Raw genomic sequence first — 26938 nt, 5'->3', positions numbered from 1 at the left:
GAATATGTATGATGAACTCTTACTAGTCAATAATATGAAGACAGCCCAGTTAAAGCATGGCAAAGGATTTAAATAGACATTTTTCCAAAGAAAAGATACAAATGATAATAGGATCATAGAAAGATGCTCAGTATCATTAGTCACCAGGGAACTACAAATAAAAATTTAGTGATTTACCACTTCACATCCACTGGGATGGCTATAATAAAAAGTAGAACAATAAAGTGTTGGGCAGATTCTGAAGTTGTGGCAGGTACATTGTCCAGCTCCTCCGGGAGGCAAAGTTCTTCTAAACCATAGGTACACTGTAAAGTCGGTATAAATAAAACCTAAAACTTAAGGGTGAAAATTGAAAAATCATGTTGCTTATGAAAACATTTGAGTTTTTATTGGCCAACCCATTTTGTCATTGTGTAAACTCTGCCAGGGTGTCTTATCCTTGAAGATATCTATCTCTTCTGTATTTCATGCTGTTTTCCCAGGCACAACCAGAAACTTTCAAATAATTCCTATGGAGATTAGGTGGACTTTTGGAGGAAAATGTTCAAATGGGAAGGGGAACGAGGGAGGGGGAGGGGAAAGAAAAGAAAGGACAAGAAAAAAAGAGAATAGAAGGAAAAAAAATGGAAACAAAGCTTTTGAATAAGGGTTGAAGGGAAGGGGAAGGGAAGGAATGGGAAAAAAAGAAGCAGCAAGATATATCATGTACAGGTACAAATTCCCTATGATGAATGTTTTCAGTATATCTAAAATGTGCCAATAAATTTTTTTTTAATTTAAAAAAGATATTAGGTGGACTTTATTTGTGTATATTTATTTCCACCTGAATTTAGAATTGGAGTATTAACACAGGGGCGCTAGGCAAAAACAAGACAAATAAAGGCATGAATTCTGGTAGTTTAAAGATTTTTTAAAATCCACTTTGTTAACAGAACTCTTCCTAATATTTATTTTATTTTATTTTATTTTTGGTACTGGGGATTGAACTCGGGTCCTTGCGCTTGCGCAGCAGGCGGCGAAACCACTGAGCTAAATCCCCAGCCCCAGAACTCTCCCTAATAATAGTGCTGTTGGAAGTGAAGCAACATTCAGTAACAGCCACTGACGGAAAATACTGCACATTGTTTGATTTGTAGCTCTAAGAGTAGACAAAGCCTATCCATCATTTTAATTCCTTCCCATCAGAATTTTCTGCTGGAGTGGGTGTTTAGAAAGTGCCTTTAAATGATCACGTATCATGCTGTGGTCCGGTATGTGGTGGCTACAACATTTTAAAATTTTTTGAGGCTTTTTTGCCTCATATTCCTTGTCTATGAAATGAGCAAAATTTTTTCCTCTAATATTAACATATGTTTTTATTATGTTGGATTTTTAGTTGATACATATTTTATAATAATAAATAAAATATATAGTATAGTATTATAACCACATTAAGCAAAGTGGACAAGTTGACATACTCTTCCAGAAGGACCATTTTACACATATCTTAATGACTCATGGGAGTGTGTTGAATTGAGCTATCTTAAGTGCAAAACACATAAAATTAAAAATTACATTTGGGTGTAAATAATGCCGTTGGAGCAGTGTTCGTTAGCCATCTCTCGTGAGTGCAGTGGAGGCTGTAATCCTGCAAATAACCTCAGCTGCTAGATAGTTCTGCTCTGCTTTGTCAGTGAGGAAACACAATTTAACTCCATGTCCACTAGGATCCAGACCCCCTATCCTGTTAGAATGTGACACACCACAGCAGTTCAAAGACGCTGGTTTCTAGTCTTGCCTTTTCCACGGTAACCTTCCCTATGGTTCTTCCTTCCCTCTTAGTAAAATAAGGGATTTCTCTCTTTCTAAATTATTTTCAAGCCTCAAAAGTCTCTGAGAATAAATTATACTTATAGGGTGACTATTGAAATACTTTGTCATTATACACAGATTATTTCCACATAAAATATTGGTAATTAGGAAATGACTGATTATCAACAGTCAAGTACTTGAAATCAAGTTATTAAACTTAAAATACCTCATTCATCCGTGCACATTTTTATCCAGTATACCCAGTGCCTCGGACATGGAGGAAATATTTGTGCCCCATCCCAACCCGCATGTGACTTGCCAACCTCTAAGGCGAGGGTATGAGGAGGTGCTGCCTTTGGAGGCGATTAGGTCATAAGATAGAGCCCATAGGAGTGGGATTAGTTCTTCCAGAAGACCCCAGAGCTCCTGCTCTCTGCTCTCAGCTGTGTGGAGACAGAGCAAGAGGGCCACCTCCGAACCAGGAAGCAGAGCCCAGCCATTGGCTTCATCTTGGACTTCCAGCCTCCAGAACTGTAAGAAATAAATATCTGTTGTTTAAGCCATCCAGTCTGTGGTGTTTCTATTATTGCAGCCCAAATGCACTAAGACAGCTTTTTGGCCTCTGTCAGTAGCACATTTCTTGCCCAAATAGACCTCCACTGTGAAAGGTATGGGAACCCTGGGTCTCTCTAGCGATGGCTGCAGGGCGGAGGCAGACTAGGGAGACCTATGTCCTCAGCCCACAGACGCCACCGTGTATCCCTCACTGTTTTCTACAGGTAGAGTGGAATCTGAATAGTAAACAGTACTGCACAGATTGAGTTGAAAATGAAAGCAGCTTTTTCCTCAGGATTTTTTTTTGGAGAATTATCTTTCTTGATTCTGTTTGTATCATCTGACTGGAAAGCACTGTTCAGAACATCCATTTGTAATTCCTGAATCACCTTCATGAATTTCAGGATTTAGCAATGGAGACTTTTTACTCAAATGAAATCTCCTGTGTACACTCAGAGTGAAGCACAGGAAGGAAGATAAAAGGAAAACTGAAGCCTGTGTTTGAGAGAACGAGGCTGGGCTGCTTCACCCCACCCCTGTGTTAGTCAGCTTTCCTCCACGTGACAGATACCTGAGATAAACAATTTAAGAGAGGGAAGGTTTATTTTGGCTCACTGTTTCAGAGGTATCAGTCACTTGGCTCTGTTGCTTTGGGGCCTGTGACAGGCAGGATATCATGCCAGAGGCGCCTGGCAAAGGACACTGAGCACCTCATGGCAGTGAGGAAGCAAAGAGAGAGGAACGGCCACATCCAATATATCCTTCAAGGACACACCCCCAGTGACCTACTTCCTTCCGCTGCCTCGGCCTCCTAGATGTTCCAGACTGGGGACCAAGCCCTTGGCACATGGGCCTTGGGGGGAAATCTAAGGTCCAAACCATTGTGGACTGCAAAAGAATCCCAGTGGCACAAAGTTGCAAAGCCACTTCCTGAAACAAAGGCCATGGGTGGAATCTTCACTTCTCTGCCCTCCCACGTGGGCTGCCTTTATTGATGTTTAATCTGCCGGAAAGATAGAACAGGTAGAACTCTTGAAGACATAGGTGTAGGCAAAGGCTTTACGAACAAAGCCCTGATTGCACAGGAAATATTACAAAGAATCAACAACTGGGATCTCATCTTATTAAAAAGCTTTTGCATAGCCAAAGAAAACACAGAGTGAAGAGACAACCCACAGAGTCGGACAAATTTTTGGTCAGCTGTTCCTCAGGCAAAGGAGTAATATCTAGCATATATAAAGAACTCAAAAAAAATCAGACACCCCCCCCCCCAAATTTAAAGATCCACTCCAAAAATGGGCATCTGAAATGAACAGACTCTTCTCAGATGAAGAAGTAGAAACAGCAAATAAATATATGAAGAAATGTTCAACATCACTGGTCATTTGAAAGATGCAAATTAAAACAATACTGAGATTTCATCTCACTCCAGAAAGAATGGCTATTATCAAGAAATCAACCAATAACAAATGCTGGCGGGACTGTAGGGCAAAAGGAAATGTTCAACACTGTTGTTGGGAGTGTAGACTGGTGCAACTACTGTGGGAATCAATGTGGAGATTCCTCAAAAAACTAAAACTAGGGGCCAGGGATTTAGCTCAGTGGTTTCGCCGCCTGCTGCGCAAGCGCAAGGACCCGAGTTCGATCCCCGGTACCAAAACAAAAAACAAAAAAACCTAAAACTAGAGGTTCCATTTGACCCAACTATTCCCTTTCTCGGTATCTTCCCAAAATAATTAAAACTATCATACTACAGCAATATGTGTACACCCATGTTTATAGTGGCACAGTGTGTAATAGCTAAATCTTGGAAACATCCCAAAAGCCCATCAACCAATGAATGAATAAAGAAAATGTGAGGTTTTATACAATGGAGTACTACTGTGCCATAAATAAGGATAAGGTTGAAACATTTAGAGCCAAATGGATGTACCTTGAGACCATACTTTTAAGTAAGATAAATCAGACACATAAGTTTTAAATATTGCATTATTTCTCTGGTGTGAGAAGCCAAAAGTTTAAATAAGGACTGAAATGTATAATATATATTGAGAAATGGGAAGAAAATGTTCAAATGAGAAGGGGGACAAGGGAGGGGGCAGGGGGAAAGGAAAGAAGGGAAAAGAGAAAAAAGAGCAGAAGGGGGAAAGATGGATACAATGCTTTTGTAAATAAAAAGGGGAAGAGGAGTCGAAGTGAGGAGGGAAATGCGAAAAAAAGAATCAAGATCTATCATGTACAGGTACACATTCTCTATGATGAATCTGATCATTATGTATATCTAAAATGTGCCAATAAAATTAATTTTTAAAATGAATAATACACTTTTTTGTTATAACAACTGACATGTTAATACTTAAATAACGTTAGCATAGGTAATATTAAGTAAACAGTCCATAATCAATCCCTGGTTATTGAACAACTATCTGAGTGGTTTCTGTTGTTATAAATCATTCTACAGTGATCATCTGTATTAGGAAGCACTGCCCCCCCCCCCCCCCCCGCCGCCTTACAGTGCCTGACACACACTGGGCACTGACTCTGAAACCCTTAGATTAATATTTCTACCTGGAGCTGTGTCCATATTTAAGATTCCGAAGAGCAGAATTGGTGACCGGGAATCATTCATTTAGACATCTTCCGTTACAAGAAAAAGAAGAAACCCACTGGGGTAGTTTGGCGCGTCTCAGTCTCCAAAGGCAGGCGCTTCTTGGCCTTGGAGGAAGGCTAGAGCAGGGCGCTTGCGACATCAGAGGTGAGTTCTCATGTCCGAGTCCGCGCTGTCTGCCTGTATCTTTTACTCCCATCTGCCTCCGGAAAGGCCTCCTTTGCTGTTCTTCTCCATGTGGCAGAAAAACATGACGAGGCCTTGAGCAGATCCTGACCCATGTGACGTGAGAGACCCAGCGGTGGAGTTGAACATCAGCCAGCAGGTGACTGCCACATAGGCTTGTAACCTCTGTGAATGGATGGATGCTGCTGCTGCTCCTCCTCCTCCTCCTCCTCCTCCTCCTCCTCCTCCTCCTCCTCCTCCTCCTCCTCCTCTTCTCCTCCTTCTTCTCCTTCTTCTTCCTCTGAGACAGGGTCTCACTATGTAGTGCAGGCTGGCCTCAAACTCCTGGCAATCCTCCTGCCTCAGCCTCCCAAGTACTGGGATTACAGGCATGCACCACCATGGCTGGCTTCTTTCTTCTTCCTGGGCAAACAGTATCCATTCAAGAACTTTCTTGTGTTGTAGATTGAAATGATTTTCATATACTTAAATTCACCCATCTGTAAACCATACCGTAATAACAGTGGACTTCGTCACTCCCAGATTATAGGAATTTACAGAAATTCTCTCTCATTTCCCAGCCCCTTCCTCAGTACCAGGGATTGAAGGCAAGGTTTTCGCACTGAGCTACATTCCCCAGCCTTATGATGGCTTGATTGATCAATAAGTTGATTGAGACAGGGCCTTGCTAAGTTGCTAAATTTCCCAGACTAGATGTGAATTTGTGATCTTCCTGTCCCAGCCTCCCAGAATACTGGGATTATAGGCATGTGCCACCACACCTGGCTTCTATTTTATTCTAGCACTTTCATGGCTTCATTTTCTGTTTTTAAATCTTTAGAAGTCGAACATTTGGTAAGGCTGACCTCCCCCTGGGAAACCTAGGGAAGAATCTTTCCTGTCTCTTCCAGTTTCTAGTGGCTGTCCTGGCACTTCCTGTCATCCTTAGATGGGTGGCCTCACGTCTATTTGCCTGTGTCCTCATGGCATCCTTTCTCTTCTGTCTTTGGCAAATCTCCATCTACCTACCTCAGATGCAAACACTTGTGATTAGACTTAGGACACATCCAAATAACATAGGATTATCTCTTCACCCCCAAATCCTTAACTTCCACATTTAGAGACCCTTTTCCCCCCATCAGGTTATTCTCGCCGGTTCTGGGCATTAGGATACCGTACAACTCAATTCAGAAGCCATCCTGCAGTTACCAGAACATAGACTTTATTGATTCCACTTTTTTGTTACTTCTCTCTCTCTCTCTTTTTGTACATCTACATTTTGTTTATGGTGTATAAAGTATTACATTTTGCATATGAATTTAGAGTTTAGTGGAATATCTGTTTTCCAAGCAGTTTCCTTTGAAAACAATACAGCAAGAGAATGTTTTTGTGGGTATGATAAACTGAATGAAATCACTGTAACTGACCAGTTTTCTTCTGTGTGATTCATGGAACTGTGTGGTGGTGTGGTACAGCGGCCATCTGCTAAAAATGCAGATGCATTGCTCCCCCCTTCTACACATGTTCTGTCTTGGAAAAAACCACCCTGTGAGTTCATTACCATGTAATGCAGAACAGCGTCTTGTAAGTCACTCTCAACAATGCATACGCAAATCAGAAGACTTGAGTTTTGCTATAAGGAAATTGCTTTCAGGATCCTGAGAACAAGCACATTTAGTACTTTTTAAAACTGCATTTTTTTAGAGCTTTGAACTTTTTTGAATTTACTCTATTTTATTTTGGATATGTTGATAAGTAACCACAGGACATCAATTCCTTTTACTCAACTTTTATACCAAGGCCATTGTGTTAGTATGACACCTGTGGAGCAGAGGAATAGACCACCTGCAAGAGTATATCTCTCTTTAGCCAACTTTTATATCTATTTTAAATTGAGATATAGTTTCATAGTTTAAGAACTAAGAACACATAGACATCCCTGTGTACCTTGTCCACTGTCCCCCAGTGGTAAAGTTTTATAGAAGTATAATGTGATACCACAGCTGGGATATTCACTGATAAAATCCACTGATCTTATTCAGATTTGGTGTGTTTTACTTGAGCTCATGTGTATTAAGTTCTGCACAGTTCACCTGTGTATGTTCATTCTTGTTTGTTGGGGGTTTTTTGGTACCGGGGATCGAACTCGGGTCCTTGAGCTTGTGAGGCAGGCGTGTATGTTCATTCTTGGATCTACCACCGAAGTCTTCCAACACCCTACCCAATTCTCTCCAGCTTCTCCCTCCCTTCAAGCAGGTCCATAACCACTAGCAATGACTAATCTATTCTGCATGCCTAAAATGTTTTCATTTCAAAATGCTATATACATGGAATCAAGCATTTAAAATAGCATGGAACTTTGGGGATTGGCTTATTTCACCCAATGTAATTTCCTGAAGAGTCATCCAACTTATTAGACGTATCAATTACTTGTTTCTTTTTATTACTGCAGAATAGACCACAATTTGTTTAGCCATTTAATTGTTAAAGAACATCTGGGCTGATTCCAGTTTTGAGGTATTATAAATAAAGCTGTTATGAACATTTGTGTACAGGTTTTTGTGTGAACCTGAGTTTTCATTCCGCTAGGATAAATGCCCAACAGTGCAATTGCTGGGTATGGTAATTGCATGTTTAGTTTTATGAGAAGCTGCAGAACTGTTTCTAGAGTGGCTGCCCCATATCACATTCCCTCCAGCAATGCGGGAGTGATCCAGTGTCTCACATCCTCTTCAGCAGTAGGTGGTGTCACCAAATAGGTATGTCAGTGATAGTATGCAGAGATGTCTCCTTGTGGCTTTCATTTGCATTTCCCTAGGGCTGATGATGTTGAGTATCTTTTCATGGCTTATTAGCCATCTGAATGTCACTTTCAGTGAATTGTCTTTTACCTATTTTTTGCTTGGACTGTTTATTTTTTCTACTGTTGCGCTTTCAGAGTTCATTGTCTACTCTGGTCTTCTCAGATTTGTTTACAAAAAATCCAGTCATAGCTAGTCTTTTCACCCTTTTAACAGAGTCTTTGGCAGAGTAAAGAATTAATCTTGATGTCCAGATATCAGTATTTCCTTTTGTCAAGTCTAAGAAACTTTTGAATAGCTCTAAACCTAGAAATTATCTTCCTTTTTCCCCCCTAAAGGCTTTTTTGCCTCATTCACTCAAGTTTCTGCTGTGTTTTGTACAAGGTGTGAAGTTTAGGTCCTGGTTCACTTTTTTGCCTATGGATGCCCAGTTGTCCCAGTACCTTCTCTTCAAAAAACTATACTTCTTTGATTGAATTGGCTGTGCACCTTTTTCAAAAATCATCTGGGCATATCTGGACGGATCTATTTCTGGCTTCCACTGATCTTTGTGTTTCTCTTTGCCAGTAGGGAATCTACTTGATTATGGCAACTATAAATCTTGATTATGGTAGCAATAAGTCTTGAAATCTGTAGACTGATTGCTTCTATTTTAATATTTTTTCAAAGCCATTTTAGCTTTTCTACTTTTTTTTCCTGTCTATATAAACTTTAGAATAATGGTGTCTGTATCTACAAATATCTTGCAGGAAATTTAATTGGCATTAATACTTCTATAAATGTTTGGTAGGACTTAGTGATAGTCCTTATTTCATTTATGATAATTTTTTTAGTTTTATCTCTTATTATCTGTGTCAGTCTCGCTAGAGAATTTGTCAATTTTACTGACTTTTATCCCCCCCAAACTAGGCTTTTTTGTATTTGCTTTTCTGTTTTGTATTTCTAATTTCAGAGTTACTAATTTCTGCCGTTCTCACTCCTTTCCTTTTGTTTGTTTTTGTTTGCTCTTCTTTTTCAAGTTTCTTGAGGTAAGAAGTTAGGTTACTGATATGAGACCCTTCCACATTATTTGTGTAAGCCGTTTAGTGCTATAAATTTCACTCTGAGCCACTGCTATACCTGAGTTCCACATATTTTGAATGTCTTCCTTTCCCACTAGTTCCTGAGCTTGCAGAGTGAGCTGGTCCCTGTCTCTCCCCTGGATTCCTTATCTTTCATCTTAACTCTATTTTTCTCTGGCTCACTTTCTACCATCCAACATTTTTCATATTTGTCTTATTTTATTTGATCTCTATCTTTTTCCACTCAGATAGAACTTGGCAAGTAGAAAAGGGAATTTGTGTCCACTCTTTCCTGCTGTTTCCCTAGCACGTAGCATATATTAGCTGCTCTTGAATTTGATCTAGAAAATAACCTCTGTCCTCTTGAAAATGGTTGCTTAACTTCTCTGACTGCCCTGTTATAAAAACCGAAGATAAGAACACCAATAAAGAGTGGCCAGCAGCCAAACAAAAAGGAGGCAAAGAATAGTACTCTGATCTTAGCCAAAAGGCCGAGAAGTGATAAGAGGCAAAGAATAGTGAAAATGAGCATTTTTTGCTCATGTGTTTTGAGTGCTCATGTGTACATTATTAGCCACGAACTTGTGTAATCCTTATGCAGCAGCAAAGTTTACCGGTAAAAAGTGTTTATCCCCATTGTTATTGAAAGGAAACTGAGGTTCCTAGAAGCTAGGCAGTTTGTCCACACAGGTTTTGTGTAGCTGGCAAAGCCAAGACTATTATGCAAATGGGCTTGTCTGAAAACAGATTAAGTCAATATTTCAAAAGGAAATTTTTTTTATATGGAGAAAAAGTGGGTTACTTAAGCAAACTTACTGCTGTATGCAGCAGTGTGAAGGGAACAGTAAAATACCTCCTGGTTTCTCCGCCAGCGCTTTGTAATTCAGACCTTGCATTAGCTTTCCTCCTTCCTTTTCTACTCCTATCTGAAAGCTGTCACCTCTCAGGTTTTCTTTCCTCTCTCAAAATAAAATAGCTAACCTGAGTCTCCTAGTCCAAGCTTTCCAGCTTAGAAAGCCTCACTCTAGAGATGTTCCTACTTAAGGGAATTCTTAAAGACGTTCTGGGCTTTGGAAGCCCCAGTTATGATGCTGAAGCATCTTTAATAGAGGGCTGTAATATCTATGTAAAAAATGGGCTGTTATATTCTAATATCATCAGAAGTCAGAGTTCATATTCTCTACTCAATCATATTCAAGTTATGGCCAAGAAAGATATAATTGTACTTCTGAAATCAAGTATTGTTTTCCCAACAGCTTATTGTCATTTAAAGTTTGCAAAGAAAAAGAAAGGCTATATGGGCTGGGGATTTAGCTCAGTGGTGCCGCTGCCTGCCTCGAAAGCGCAAGGTCCTGAGTTCGATCCCTGGTACCAGAAAAAAAAAAAAAAAGACAGGCAGTCATCTTGACTTTTTAAAATCTTGAGAATTCATTAATCCTGGTACTCCTGGCTGGCAAGTGGAGACACAAAGTCAGGACTTCATAACTTCTACCTGACAAAACATCATTAAATCTGGCTAATTGAGGACAGAGAAAGTTGGAATTAGTCAAAAAGTAAAATTACACTGTATAAAGAAATGCAGCCTTTATATATTTTTGCTCACACTGTAACTCCAATTAAATGGTAAGTAAGTCTTGCAAAGTATAGGTCCTGAAGGGTGGGCCTCACTGTAATGAGTAGTTAAGAACCTTTTTTAATTAGCAGGTTGTTTGTAAATATGAACAAGTATAAATTATTTTCACTGGTTAAATACTTCTGCTGAAATATTTCCCCCTGAAATTCTGTGTGGTAAGCTTTTTGACCCGGACTAGCCAGACAAAACTGCAGCCTGACCCAGATTACGTAAGTCAGGACCCTGACTTTTCATGTTTATTAGGGCTCATCTTCCAGGCTACCAGGGAGAATGTTAGGCCTGCCTCCCTTCTGTCGGCCTTCTGCAGTCCCATTCTCCTCTCCCCAGAGTTCCGATTGCTTATGGGAAATTCCAGTGCTGTATATTTAGAAGAGCAGCCCGCAGTCTGGCAGCCTTTGAAATGTACTTCAAGGGCCCTGAAGTGCAGGAACTCTAATTCTCCAGTGCATAGTTTGTTATTTTAGGCACTTGCACTTCTACCATATCATCTCGGAGGGAAGCTTCCCAAGGTCCTAGTCTGAGTTAAGCTCTCCTTCTCATCTTTGCTTACCATGCCCCCTACCTGTGTCCTGCCCTGCCCAGCCCCTCCCTCTTTACTTTACTGCTATGGCATCAGGACAGTTTCCAATACATTCTAAGTACCCATGATGTCCAGGCCGTTCACCAGGCTTTCACAAAACTTCACATGTATTCATTTTACATATTAACAGGATTCAGTGTGGTATTTCCATACAGTCATACAGGGTTCACTAATCAAATACAGCCTTCCTTTTTCCACTCCCCACCCGCCATGACCTTTCCAAATTCTAGCCATCATTATTCTACTTTCAGGGTGACTTTCATTAGCTTCCACGTATGAGAGAAAACGTGGCACCTGTCTTTCTGCACCTGGTTTAGTTCACTTAACATACTGTCCTCTAGTTCAATCTATTTTGCTGCCAATAAGAGGACTTTATGCTCCCTTATGGCTGGATAATGCTCATATAGATTATATACCTTTTCTATGTCCATAACACCTGTTGACGGGCACTGAGGCTGAATCTTAGCTATTGTGAACAATAGCACAATAAACATGGGCATATAGCTATCTCTTTGGCATACTGATTTATTTCCTTTGGATGTATATCCGGAAGTGGGATAGCTGGATCATATAGTAGGTCTATTTTTAGGGGTTTTTTTGGGGGGGGGCATCTATACTGTTCTCTCTAATGGTTGTACTAATTTTCATTCCTATTAAAAGTGTATGAAAGTCCTTTTATCTCCACATGTTCACCAATATTTGTTAGCTTTTAGTTTGGGGAGCTTTGTTTTTTTTTACAATAGTTATTCTAAGTGGGGTGAGATGGTATCTCATTGTAGTTTTGATTTGCATTTCCTGGCAGCTGATGATACTGAGCATTTTTTCATGTATTGGTTAGCCATTCGTAGTTCTTTTTTTGAGAAGTGTCAATTCAGATTATTTGCCCATTTTAAAAATGGAACTTCTTGTTTTTTGTTGTTAAGTTCTAATGAGTTCCTTATATATTCTGTATATTAACTGTTAGATCAGTAGTTGGAAGTACTTTCTCCCATTTCACAGGGGCTCTCTTCACTCTGTCAGTTGTTTCCTTTACCAGGTAGTGTTTTAGTTGAATGAAATCCTATTTGTCAAGTTTTGTGTTCATTTCCTGTGTTGTTTTAGTTCAAACCAGAAAATCGTTGCCCATCTCAGTGTCTCAAAGTGTTTCCCCTTTGTTTTCTTGTAGCCATTTTAGTGTCAGATTTTACATTTAGGTCTCTGGTCCATTTTTTAGTTCATTTTTGCCTGGGTTGAGAGACAGGGGTCAAATTTCAATATCCTGCATATGGACATCCAGTTTTCCAACACCAAATGTGGAAGACACTTATGTTTTTTCCACTACACGTTTTTTGTTCCTTTGCCAAGAAGCAGTTTGTGATAGATATTTGGGTTTATTTCTGAGATCTCTATTCTGTTCCCTTTGTCTAGGTGACTGTTTTTATGCCAAAACCATGCTACTGTGGCTTTGTAGTATTCTTGAAATCAGGTATTATGTTGCCTCTAGTTTGGTTCTTCTTGCTCAAGAGTATTTTGGCTATTCAAGGTCTTTTGTACTTTAATAAAAATTTTAGGATTTTTTTCAGTTTTGTGACGAATGTCATTGGTATTTGATTGGGACTGCATTGAATCTTCTGATCATTTTGGGTAATGGGAACATTTTAACAACATTAATTATTCTAATCCATGAACATGGGAGATTTTTCATTTTTTTGTGTCTTGGATTTCTTTCATGGATTTTTATAATTTCCATTGTAGAGGTCTTTTATTTTCTTTGTTAAGTTTATTCCTAGGTATTTTTGTAGTTATTGTGAAGGGAATTACTTTTGTAAATTCTTAGGAAATTCGTTATTGATGTATAGAAAAATAACCTTTTCTCTTACCTCATATCATGTCATCCTCTGGACTTTAGGTTCTTTGAGGACTAAGAACTTCTTGCTAGTCTTTCTTGTATCTCAAACAGCTAGCAGATGGTGTGGCAGCTGATAAGGACACAGTGAATGAATAAGAGAGTAATGCTTTATACTCACAACAGGATGCAACTGCGGGCTACCTGACTCCACTGCATCAGACTGCAACTATCCGGAGCCTTTAAAAAGCATGTACAATGTAGGATTCCTAGCTTAGTTTGCCCCTCCAGTTTCTACCTCTTCCTTTCTGGGGCAAGAAGAAAACCAGGAGATTGCATACAGTTTTCAATTTCTAAAAGAATGGATGGGCAAGTGGTAGAGAAGGAGATAGAATTGTTTATCTTCTCTTTCAAACTTCACTCCCTGGTCCTCTAGAACTAACACAACCAGGGAGAGACGGCCAGACAGTGAGAGGAGCATTCCTATTCTAAGGACTCTCTAGAATGGCTCTCTGTATCTATAACTAGGGTGACCAGCTGTCCTCATTTGCCCAGGACCGTCCTGATTTTAACACTGAAAATTCTGTTTCCCCGGAAACCATTCCCTAGGACACAGAAAGAACAGGTTTTTGGCAGTGGGTGCTGCAGGTCCAAAGGAGGGAGAATACAAAAACCCATAAATCAGCTACAGAAAATAGAGACTGAAAGCAGCATTATTTTTGGCATTAGATGGATACTACACAGGTTATCTGTCCTCTGTAGCTCCCATCACTGCTAAACTAGCAGTTTTTATCCCACTGCTGATGTTGGCATTATGATTTGCGGTTCACAGTAAGAGATCATGCACTGTTGCATCACTCAGAACCACGTGACTTAAGTGTGGAATTGAGGGCTTTGTATTCCTGCACATTAAGAACCCAGTTTTGACTCTGCCTGTTTGTGAAGTGTTGTGCTTTGTATTAAGATAGTTCTAGCAGGGCTGGAGGTATATAGTTCAATGGTAGAGCACATGTTTAGCATGCACAAAGCCTGGGGTTCAATCCCTGGCATCCCCTTCCCAAAGTGCTAGCTAAAAGGTTAACATGGTGGAAATTCTGATCATATTTTCAAGAGTTCAGATAATTAAAATGAGAACGCCAGCATGCCCCAGACCTCACTGAAAGAGAAAGCTAAATTCCAATGACAGATGCAAGGCCACGTACAGTACATGGGATTAGGGAAATGAGTGATAAACAGAGAGTGCTACAGAGTGTATAGAAAAGAAATTGGGATTGGGCATGATGGGGAAGGCAGCGCTCTTAGGAGACTGAATCTCACTAATCTGGGCTCAGATAAGCAAGAACTTCTAAAACAAAAGTTTTTGCCTCTCTCCAAAGGACACCAGTACTCACTTGGAAGCAGCAGCTGTTAATGGTCTTGGCCACACCACACAGATGAACCACACTGCCATCTCATTCCTCTGCTGCTCTGTGAAACTGAGCTCTGCTGCAGAGGTTGCAAAAAGTGCCCTTTGGCAAACAGAAGAGGAAATCCTGGCAACAGCTGCCCTGGACCCTTACGGCATAGAGATGATTCTGTCAGGTCTCACCAATGATACTGCTTTTTAATTTTTATTTTATTTTCTGATACTGGGTACTAGGGATTGAACTCAGAGCCTTCACACTGAGCTACATTCCCAGCCCTTTTTAAAATTTTTTATTTTGAGACAGAGTCTCCCTAAGTCACTAAATTGTCCTGGCTGGGCTTGAACTCGAAGTCCTCCTGCCTCAGCCTCTCAAAAATGTTCTCCCCAGCATTTAGGGACTTTGATTTGGAAGATGAAATTTCCAATTGTCTTTTTGGTTACCGTGAAGATTCTGATGAAGTCTCAGAAACCATAAAGTAAAAAAGATTGTTGATATTTTGCCCAAATCCGAATACACTTTGCTTATCTACCTCCATACTCAGCAGATGGTGCAATTGTAAATTTTGGATATTCCTTTCAGTCTATAAACTTCTTACTAAAGAAACTAAAATGATCTTGTTTAATAAGCACCTTGCTCACTTCAAACACAGCACATTTTTTAAAAGTATGATTTGTTTACAGGTAATAATGACACTTTCTGCATGCAAGCGCTGGGTCGCTTTTCAGTTTCATCAAAGTATGCAGAAGTACAGAGTGAAGTTTCAATTTATAGACATGTAGGACAGAGCCTCCATTTTTAACTCCATGATGCTAAAATGTTGGCCTGTCATCAAATCCTATTTTCAAAGTTTGAGACAAACAAAATGTTCTCTAATTTGAAGATACATTGAGGGTGAGAATGGAGAAAAGAAGTACAGTAAAACAAATTTATATGCCATTTCTTCAGAAGTGCTTGGTGATCCTTAATAAAGCTATAAGGAACCTAGAAAAGGATGAAGTAAATGGATCTGAATTGTTTGATACTGTGTGCAGGTTGTGACAGAAACTCATGTGGACATAAAATGATTCCACTTTTGAAATATGACTGCTCCTTTTTTATTGTGGTACTGGGGATTGAACCGAAGGCCTTCACACCGAGCTACATCCACAGCCCTTTTGATTTTTTATTTTGAAATAGGGTTTCAATAAGTCAGTAAGGTGCCCACACTGGATTTGAACTTGCAATCTTTCTGGCTCAGCCACCCAGAGTGCTGGGATTACAAGTGTCTGCCACTACACCAACTCAAGAAATATTTTTTAAAGTTACCAAAAATAGGCAAACAAGTTAAATTGGCCTTTCTCAACTGAACTGGAACTTTGGTTTCTATGAGGTCAAAGTGTGATTTTACTTAAAACAGTTTTCCCTGAGAAAGAGAGGGTTAACTTAACATCCATCCAGAATGTTTAAAAATGATGGACAAACTTAAATGTAAAAACCCCAAAGCTATCAGACCTCTAGAGAAGAACATTAGAGAACCTTCAGGACTTCAGATCGGGTGAAGAGTGTTTGGACTTGACACCAAAAGCGAGATCCATAAGAGAAAAAACTGGTAAATTAGAACTTTTCCTGAGGGAAAAGTAACCTTTTTTGGTGGGGGAGAAAGCTTGCTGAGAAGATGAAAAATCAAATCTTAAGAAGAAAATATTTGCACACTTCTATCCATCAAAGTCTTGATACTTAGAATATATAATTTTTAAAACAACAATTAAAAGTAAACAATCGTATTAAAAGAAGAAAAGACATAAACATCTCACTGAAGGGGATACACAGGTGGCAGGTAAGCACAAGAAGATCTGTCACCATCATTAGCCACCAAGGAAGCAGACATGAAAGCTCAACAGAATGGCTAAAATGAAAAACACACGGGAACATGGTATGTGTTGGCAAGGATGCAAAGAAACTGGATTGCTCCTGCACTGCTGAGAGGAATGTAAAAGGGGGCAGCCACTCCTGAATGCAGTTTGGTAGTTCTTTCCAGAATCAAAAGTGGATTTACCGTGCAGTTCAGCAACTGAATTCTTAGGCACTTATTCCACATAAGTGGTAAGTTATTTTCCCATGGGTGTATGTTTCAGCATTTTCGTAATAGCAAAAATTTGGAAACTACTGGAATGTCTTTCAGAGGGATGAATGGTTAAACAAACTGATATATCTGTACCATGGAACACTGCTCTGATAAAAACAAACAAACAAACAAACAAAAAAACAGACCACTGACACATGCAGCAGCTTGTATAAGCCCTCAGTAAATCATGCCAAGTTAAAAAAAAAAAAAAGCCAATTCCAAATAGTGACATACTATATGATTTCATTTATTTAACATTTATTAGGAACCATAATTATAGAGATGGAAAACAGATTAATAGCTACAAGAGGTTAGAGATTTGGGGAGGAGATGGGTGTGGCTACATGGGTGACAAAGGAGTGTTCTGGTAATGTACAGTTGAATGTGTTGATGGTAGTGGTTGTTGTTACACAAGACTACACAGTACTGATAAAATTTTGTAGATGCACACACACAAGTGCATGTTTGACTGATGAAATCTGAGTACTGCGTTTAGATTATGCTAAGGCCATTTTCTTAGTTTTGGGATTGTTCTAGACTCATGTAAAATGTTAACACTGGGGGAAGCTGGGTGCAAGGGGCATAAGACTTCCTGGTACATTTCTTTGCAGCCTTTTCTATAAAATTTCAGAATGAAAAGTTTTATAAAACAGTAGATATTTTAGACATGAATAGACTGTATGATGAATTTATAGCTGTAAACAACCTGATTGGTTAGTAAACAAAATGTAGATTCAAAATGGATAGGCATTTTTGGAGATCTGAACATAAATTCCCAGAAGCCTACAAACTTGCTGAAGCTAGGAAGTAAGAGGATATGTATTCCACACTCAGTTGGGTTTTGAGAAGATGTCTAGCTTGATGTTCTCACATTGGACATACACCACACGTCAGTGTACTGTGGGCTTCAGAAGAGCAGAGCTGCATCAGTGTGAATTTTGCATCTGACTTTTCAGTGTTAGCACTACAAAAGAAAAGAGAAATTTCTTAATTCCTGCTGGCAGTTCGAGAAGATTATTAGAGACAGACACAAAAAGAATAAAATATCCTGTTTTATTAGGAGACAGAAAGAAATAGGCCATTATTTGTTGATGTTGTTATTACAAGTAGGTACTGTTTAGTCATATTGTATTTCTCTCTTTTTTAAGAGTCCTTGCATTTATATATCTTGAGGATACACAACATAAAGCCTACAAATTTAAATAGCCAATAATTTTAAAAGGTTTAAAATAAATTGCCATATCAGCAAACAGTAACAAGTATTAAAATATTGTTATATTTTCTCACATTATTTAGTTAGTCTCACTGTTATACTGATTGCCTCTGTTAACTAGTTCTATTGTTTTATTTATATAAGAGAAGGGAAAATAATATAGGATTGCACTTATATAAGAGAAGGGAAAATAATACAGAATGATATATAATTTCACATATTCTCCTTTTATATGTTGAAGGAGTAACATGTATTCTAATTGCTTATTATATGTGTTTCTCTTAGCCTGTTTGTGCTGCTATAACAAAATACCGCAGACTGAGTAACTTATATATAAACAATAGAAACTCACTCTTTGTAGTTCTGAAGTCTGGAAAACTGAAGACCAAGACATAATCAGGTCCAGCAACTGGTGAGGGCTCCTCTCTGCTTCCAAGATGTTGTTTTGGTGCTGCCTCCTTCAGAGGGCAGAGGTGCTGTGTCCTGATGTGGCAGAAAAGACAACAACTCTAGTCAGGAGGGCTTCACCCTTATGATTTAATCACCTCCTAGAGGGGATCCCCCTTCTTAATACTATCACCTTGGTGATTAAGTTTCAACACATGAATCTTGGGGGACATTCAGATTAGCAGTGTTTTATTGTGATGTCTTTTTGCCTGTTTTTGCAATGTCCTGGGTTGACTCTAAAAGTTGGTCATCCGTGAATAACTTAACAATAGCAGCAAGTAAGTCCAGCTGCAAGTGACTTCCTGATGCACTTCTGACCCACCTCGTATTTCCTTGAGGAGTGAATCAAGCAGCTCACACACTGACGTGTTCCTCCAGCATCACAGTGTGGGGTTGTGTGTTTTCCTTCACTTAGAGAACACTCTACTTCTAGTGCCATGGTTTACAGGTCTTTTTGAATAATCTAAATGCAGCATTGTAGGTAAGAAAGACCAGAGTGAGAGGGAGTTTGAAGTTAAAAAAGAAAAAAATAAACCTGGAAAATTTTTAAGAGAAATTCCTTTTCCAGCTTCCCAGCACATAATAAAAGGTACATAAATATTTGTTGAGTAGATTAAAAAAAAAAATGAACAAATGAATGAAAAGTATTTGAAGTGTTGCTGAATTTCCCAGTCCATCTAACCGTGGAAGTTAAAGAATTAGAGAATGGGTTTGAAAGTTTTTGGGTGTTTATCACATTTCTGAGTTGATTTAAACTGGTTCCACATATAGGAATATCATGCTTTTATGCTATTTTTGGAACGAGTTCCTTGATGCCTTCAGGATATCAGAGAAATGAATTTGGCTTTGTCAGAATGTTTCCAAACAATCCAAAGACAGGAAACCACACCCTTTCAAACCACACTCTCTCGCACATGTGCTTAAACCCAGCTGGACTTCTATATTTTTTGATTTACCCAGCTTTTATAAAGCTTTTCGTTTTCATATAATATGCACTCCTTTATGGAGATATTAATCACATTTAAAATTAGAGCTTTCATGGTGACAAAGTATGTGGTTTTATAATATGTATCTTTTAAAAACTTGTGAGACCTACAAATAACCTCATCCCACACTGGCCTCATAGTGCCAAGGATGAAAAAGGCCTTCAGCTATTAAGCATTCAGAGCACTGCACTTTATAGCTACAGAGGGTGTTAGAATTCATACATCTTGCTCCTCCTTACCCCATCAAGCTCCCCTCCATTAGTGCAGATGAGAAAACTTTATTCCCAGCATCCCTTTCGCAAATTATCTTCATCATGTTCTTTTGGATGCCTTCAGTATCTGTGTCCACCCCTTGTTAACCAAAAAGAATATCATTTTGGCATCACGTAGGTTGATAATGAATGTAATGGCTTTTCCTCAGCTCTGTGTGCTCCCCTTTCAGAAAGAGAAGGCAGGACTCTCAGGAGGAGAAGGGGGATAAAATGGCCCCCAAAAGGGAAGCCTGATAGTGGCATGGTTTCTGGTACACCAGCCTTGAGATCAGCCACAGGTTTTCATTCGTCTTTCTGAAGCTTTCTCTCACGAATAATGCAGATGTTGCCAATTACTCTTAGTTTTTGAAGGGCATTCATCCCAAACACCGTATTTAATCATCTTTTTTGTGACATTAAACCTTTTGAATGATGTCGATTCTAAACCCTTAGGCTAAACAGGCATTTGTAACCTTTACTAGATAATAGTTTACTAATGCAAAATAGTATAAGGTATTGTCATTTACTCATAATATTCTTGGGCTTTTAAAAATGTACTTGTAAAAATTATAACTGTACTATGAATGCAGAGGTTGGATAAATTACCATGTAAATGTGGGTGGCATTTGTGCAAACAGTAATTCTAACATACTTAAAATAGCCATATTCATCAAAAATTCAAGTATCAAATTAACTTAAAAGTATTTTCCAAATAAATAGGTACTATTATAGGAAAATATTTAATCATCTTGAATTTTTTCCTTTATGAATAGAGTATTTTGCTACACAAATAGAGATGAGCTACGCAATCCTTAGGAGGATTATTTTAAATTTATGTGATTCAGTTAAATTGGCCAGTTGCAATTAGCTGGAGCTTTTCAAAGTAAAAGTTCCTTAATATTTTCTTTTAGTGAAAAATATCTTGAGCAAAATATGCATCTCAGTGAGTTCTGTACAGCTTTTATCACTCTTTAATTAATCTCTATACCTGGATCCAACATTTATAAGTAAAACCTATGATAAAGAGAAAATATGATTTGTTCTCAGGGTAGAAATGAAATGAAATGTGCTCCGTTGGAAGCCGAGTTCATGTATGTCTTCCGAAGGAGGGAAGGTTAGCCGGCCTCCCTGGGGGCTGTGTGATCTCTCCATGCACTGGCTCCTCGGAATACTGAATTGAGTCGGGAAAGAAAGGCCCGGCCAGGTGGCAGCACTCTCAGAGACCTTGTCTGTAGCGTCTAGTCATCGTTGAACAGAGGTAGAGCCAGGACTTTTAGTCCTCCAGAGGGAAAGAAATTAGAAGCTTTTCATGGTCTATCTGTAGACTTGCATCTACAAAGGAGTAACTATGGAACTTGGTTGGACAGCACTTTTTATGTACAAAAGGAAGTAACTTATCTAAGCCTTCTATTGCTTTTAGAGCAGTATCTATACATACCATTTTATAGCGTCATGGAATTACCATTCAGACATTCCTATTGAATACATCCCATGTACCCCTCAGTGCTAAGAAACTAGCCCCTTGAATATGCATATTCATGCGTGTGTAGTGCTGCTATAGGTTTAGCCTTATGCATCAGTTAGTTGTTACTGTGTAACAAACCACCATAATGCTCAGCATATTAAAAAGCAGTCATGATTTTGTAGACTGACAAATGGGTTGAGATCAGCTGAGTGGTTACCTAGGTTTACACATGAAGATGCAGCCAGTGTGTGGCTTGGCTGAGGCTGGATGGTGTAGAATTCCCTCACTCATATGTCGAGAGGTTGGCAGACTGACAGCCAGGGCATCTCATTTCTTTTCCATGTGACCCTTCCAGCAGGTAGGCTCAGAGTTCTCAGCAGGACAGAGACACACAAGTCCAACGCCCAAGAACTCTCCCTGTCATGCTGTGTCATGTTTGTTCTTTCACTGAAGCAGTCACACTGCTGCCCAGATTCAAGGGATGGCGGAAAGACTGCCTCCCTGGACGGGAAGAGCTGCAATGGCACATCCACACTGGGGCAGGAAGAATCTATGACAATTGTTTGCAACCTGCCTACCTTACCTGGCAGACATAAGTCTGTTTTTATGTGTTTGCCGATTTTCATGCTAAAAAAATGTACCCCAGATTGAACCTGAGAATCCACTAAACCTCACATACGACTGTCATCTGGATGCACCAATTTTTAATGTTTTGCTATATTTGTCTTTTTTATTTTAAAAATTCCTCTTTGGTGAAGCATTCTAACCATGTAACCCACATCCCTCACAACATGCCATTTTCACTCTACATGCTAAAAATATGTGTTTCCTAAAAAGTGGTCCATTCCTTAAGTAGCCGTGCTGCGGTTATCAGAGCTTGGCATCATATGACACTCAATCTATAATGAAATATCCCCAGTTGACTTTAAAATGCCTTACAGTAGGTAGAGTTGAAAAGAAATCAGTATAAAGTCTACAGCAATCCCAATTTGCTTTTCTTTTCTTTTTTTCCCTCTATTGACTTGTTTGGAAAACTGGGTCCATTTTCTGAATAGTTCCCCAACATTTGTTTGTTTCCCGAGGAGTCAGTTCACTCACACTCCTACCCCTTCATTTTTGTATGTGCAAGTTTAGCCCGACTGATGGATTTCATTCAAGTTCCAGTTTTGCTCAGTAACTTCATAGAAAGTACTGTGTGTTTCCAACTGCCTCGTGTGGGAGACATAAACACTTGCTTGTCTTGCTTTCGGTGATGCTCAGATGGATCCTTTGACCTTTTAATGATCATTGCCCAAATCTGTTAAGTGTACAGGACAATGATTTTTCTATCATTACTTCAGTTGATTAGCTGAGGTTCTTCTATGAGGAACTTTCCTCATCAGAGTTATCTGCTATCTGAAATAAAGGTTATACAAAATGTAACTTTCATTTTAATTGACAGCTTACAAAGAGTTTGCGTTTAAGTTATATCCAGGGCTATTTGATAAGTTATTGTTTCTTTTGAGGGCTCTCTCACTTCCTTGCTTTTTCTGTTATTATGAATTCATAGGTCTTAGATACAGTATTTGGTGTGTTTCAATCAGTTCCATTCTTTTGCTTTTCTTTCCTTTTCCTCCCTTCCCTTCTTTGCCCTTCCTCGCTCCCCCATCCCTAATTCTTTTATTTCTTGCTTATCGAGGGTCAAATTTGATCATCTTTGGCAATGGGAGCTGTTTGTTGGCTTCTGTATCTTTTGACTCATTGTCCTTTGAAAACTCTCTTGCATTCTGGTACAAAATATTACAATTTTATCTTGTATATTCCTTGTTCCAGACTTATAATTAGCCAAATTAGCTGTTTCTAGCTGGAGATTATAATATGGACCTTAGGACAACTCATTAATATTTTAGTTGTTATTATTTCTAGCACTTTTCATTATCAAGAGCTGATTTTTTCAACTTGGAATTGCAAAAACCTTATTATTTAACTCGTTTGATTTTATACTTATTTCTCTCTCTCCTTTTCTTTCTTTTTTTTTTTCCTCCGGTACCGAGGCTCGAACTCAGGTCCTTGCGCTTGCCAGGCAGGCAGCAGAACCACTGAGCTAAATCCCCGGCCCTTTATATTACTTTCTTTTTCCTATAGAAGTAACTATTTTTATTCATTATTCTATTGTTAATTATTCTCTCATTATTTTATTCATTTATTCTTAGTTTTCCTTCTCATGTTTCTTACAAATATAAGCATGTGTATATATAATACTTTTATTCCCTTTAAAAAATTATATTAAAAATAAAAATATATTTACCTCTTTTTAAACATAGTGCTTTATGAAATTATAATTTTCTGTATTTTATGTTTGTTTCAAATATTACAAAGGTATTACTATTACAAAAGTTTGATAACACACATTGTTGTAAAAATATATAATTTAGAGACGCTTTTGGATTCCTTTATGGAATATGTCTGTATTAGTCAGCTTCCTGTCACTGGGACGAAAGTCCTGAGGTAAACAACTTGAAAGAGGAAATGTTTATTTTGGTTCACAATTTCAGAGATTTCAGTCCATGGTCATTTGGCCCCCGTTGTTTTTGGGTCTGTGGCAGCACAATGTATCATGTTGGAATAGGTGCGAGAGGAAAGCTGTTCATCTCGTGGAAGCCAGGAAGGAGACAGAAAGAGAGAAAGAGAGAGGCGCTAGGGTCCCAGTAGCCCCCACTGACCTACCCTCCTTCTGCTAGTCCAACTCCTTTAGGTTCTGCCGCCTCCCATTGTGAATCTTTTCCTCTTAAACAGATATCCCATAGTTAGGCAACACGTTAACATCACGGGAAGTCTGTTTGGTGGAAGGGTGTTCAGAAACTCTTGGGACTGTCTTTGCAACTTTTCTGTAAAGCTGAAGTTATTCTGAAGTACATTTTATTTAACGTATACACACAACACACTAAGAAAACTTGAATGAAGTCAGTACCAAAAGCCGCATAAAGAACATCAACAAATCAATAAAATAACCTAATAGAATAAAATGAGTAAATATCATCAGGCAAATGATATACCAGTTTTGTCTATTAGATGGGTAAAAATGTAAAAGATTAGTATTATCAAGTATTCGTTTGATGGGGAGGAAACAGGAAGTTGATTTGGTTTTCTTGGAGGGCAAGTTGGCAGTATCAGTTAACTTTATTTATTTATTTATTTATTTATTTATATTTTAAATAAGCATATCCCCCAGGCCAGAAAATTCCTTTTTAATGTCTTGTCTAGAGAAACATACATGTGTCCCAAAAGCACATATAAGAATTGTCATTGTAACGTTAGAATGGCAGAAATAATCTCAGATAAACTGCAACTTATCCATATTACAGAGTACCAGATGGCCATTTTCAAATGATGCGGTCAATTTTCCTTGTTTGTCCTAATGACCAAGGCAGATAATGAGTGAAAGAATTCAGAATAAAAATACTGTTTATCATTTAATTCATACCACAAGACCACATATTTCTATACGTCTATTTCCTTCCCTTCCCTATTTATATTCACATAAATTAAAACACAGAAAGTAAACTGGAAAATAAACTTTGCAGTTAGGTTTAAATCATAGTAGTCCTGGATAATAGGAATGAGAATGTGGTGGATGTGGTCCGGTTGGAATTTTTAAGAAATACTTCTTGCTTAAATCTTTGACAGAAGGCATGTGTGCTGGCAGTTCCTATGAAATCAAGGTGGGGCAGTCCCCAAAGACCGTGGCGTGTGTTAACAGCAGAGACCTGGGGCCAGTAGGGAGCTCTTGGGAAGCCTTGTCACAACCGATAGAAGAATATGCGGAGGGCGACGTGGACTCAGCACTGCCTCTATACTCAGGCACCCAGGGACAATTGAAAATCAGGACCCCTTGTTCAGAAAAGCAGGAAAAAGTGCCATTAATGGTACATGCAGTATGAAGTGTTTTTCTTTTCTTCTACAGCCTCCATCTTGACTTGTCATGTTTCATCTTTGTTATTATAACATTCGAAGTAAAGAACAATTAGAAAGATGAGTTACTATTGTGAAGTTTGCTGTCTGTATTGTGCAGCACCCATTTTTTAAATGCAAATCTCAGAGTATTTCATATGAGGAATCACTGAAATTACACAGTTCATACTTTGTGGCTTGTACCTGGAGGACCCTTCAATCTGGTCGGAGGAGACAAACACAGCTGGATGCAGAAAGATTGGAAGGAAGGAGAAAGGGTCCCATCCCTGGGCACAGAGCCAGCCCAGGGATCACTCGGGCCTGCTGGGCATGGAGAGCAAGACCACACCAAGCGTAGACTCTCAGGGCCCAGGATCCCACTGGTGGTTGTTCTGGGCCTGCTGGCTGTCAGGACCCTCTTCCCAAAAGCTGAAAATGTTCTGCTGAAAACAGAGTCTGGGGAAGCTGAGGCACAGGCCTGCTGCTGTAACCCACAGCAATCACAAAGGATCATTAAACCGCCAGGGCTAAGGGACTCAGCCCCACCAGGAAGTGGCCTCCAGCCAGCTGCCCACCAGACAGGAAGTGGTGTTGCCTGCCTGGGCCCTTTGTGGTGCCAGAGATGCTGTGGGTGCAAACACTGGAGCCAAGCCCTGGGTCAGATCCTCATCAGGGTCAGAAGCAGCGGAGTGGGTGGGAGGGGACCAGCAGGAGCATCAGGAAGCATGGTGGCAGGCGGCTCAGAGCCCTGCTCGGGAGGTGACAGGAAACCACACTGTGACCGCAGAGGCCCTGCACTCCCAGCGCCTGCTCCACTGACCCGTAGACCTTCATTGACGAAACACAAATCCAGCGCTAAAATGGTTACGATGCAAGACAGTGGCGGCAGACTGACCATTAAGCATTTAGTTCAGGGCCTTTCTGCACTGGTGCACACTTCTGCAGCTAGCTTGGAGGTGTCAGTGGGTTTTCTGTTTCTGAGTGTACGGTGGAAGACGTGAGAGGAAGCTTGAGTTCTAAGAGGTAGAGTTCTTTGGCTAAAGGAAAGAGGAAGGTGACCAAGGAGAGGAGGCAGCTGAGAAGGAGCCCACAGAGAACACTGTCCCTGCTGCAGTTCCGGGAAGAGTGTCTCAGAGGAAGAGTTCCTTTGAGGAAGACACTTCCTCTTCTGAAATGAATAAAATTTGACTGATTTTAGGGTTTTTTAAAAGGTTTTAATAAAGAAAAGAAATGAGGGCATTTGCCCAGCATGTGCAAAGCCTAGATTTGATCCCCAGCACTAAAAAAAGAAAAAGATTTCCAGCACTGGTAAATAAATAACAGCATTCTGTTTGCATTTTCTTATTGCAGTGAAGTGTATGTAAAATTGGCAATTTTAACTATCTTTTTTTTTTTTTTTTTGGTATTGGGGATCGAACTTGGGTCCTTGTGCTTGATGCACCAGGCGGCAAAACCACTGAGCTAAATCCCCAGCCCAATTTTTACCATCTTTAAGTGTATAATTTGTAATGTTTGTTTTGGATAAGATAAATCCTACGTTGTGCTCCTAAAGTGTTTTTTAAAATTTTTACTGGTTTACGAAATCTAGAAATTTTTTGAGTCTGAAAAAGGTTCTTTCCCATTAACATTGTTATATGAATTTATTGGAAGAGGAAAATTCTCAGTCAATTTATTGAATCAGTGACATGGCACAGGAGTGAGATTAGGATTACTTATTTTTTGTTATAATACTTTATGATAAAACTCTCCTACTGGTAGTTTGTATATATTCTCTCCTAAGGTTTCATTGAGAGTGTCTCATGCTCTACCACCCTGGCCAAATACTTCCTTTTTGTATTTCATGTGTAGCCTCATGGCTCCTACCCAAAATAACATAAATATGGTTTTGTAAGGGTCTTTTTTGCAATGGAAATATAAATATACATATGTAAAATGTAGATGTTCTTTAGGTCAAGGCTGTTCTAGTAAGTGGTTCTGAGACTGATAAAGATTTTTACATCCGTAATGATTCTTGCATTCTGAGCCGCAGACACCAAAAATCCCACAGGAAGTTGTCTCTGTAAGTGTTGTGGTTTTTAGTTTCCTGTTCTGTAGGTTTCGACAGTGAGAAGTAAATC

The 26938-nt window shown here is 39.2% G+C and overlaps 1 protein-coding gene and 1 long non-coding RNA gene across 10 annotated transcripts in view; one reads left to right on the top strand and one right to left on the bottom strand.

Moving 5' to 3' along the window:
- The window catches only part of Tjp1 (tight junction protein 1), a 207598-nt gene that overhangs the window by 97414 nt on the left and 83246 nt on the right, over positions 1-26938 (top strand). The window lies entirely within an intron of this gene.
- LOC106010006 (uncharacterized) lies at positions 16747-18469 on the bottom strand. The gene is made up of 3 exons (XR_001183969.3): positions 18323-18469; positions 18095-18225; positions 16747-17493 (listed from the first exon to the last, which is right to left on the bottom strand). It is a non-coding gene; the product is annotated as an uncharacterized LOC106010006 (long non-coding RNA).

Source organism: Heterocephalus glaber, unplaced genomic scaffold (genome assembly GCF_053883595.1).
Source record: "Heterocephalus glaber isolate CG9 unplaced genomic scaffold, H.glaber_assembly_v1.0 deba00001531, whole genome shotgun sequence".
Taxonomy (NCBI): Eukaryota; Metazoa; Chordata; class Mammalia; order Rodentia; family Bathyergidae; genus Heterocephalus; species Heterocephalus glaber.
Note: the sequence above shows the minus strand (reverse complement) of the source record. Positions and strands in the feature narration are given on the sequence as shown.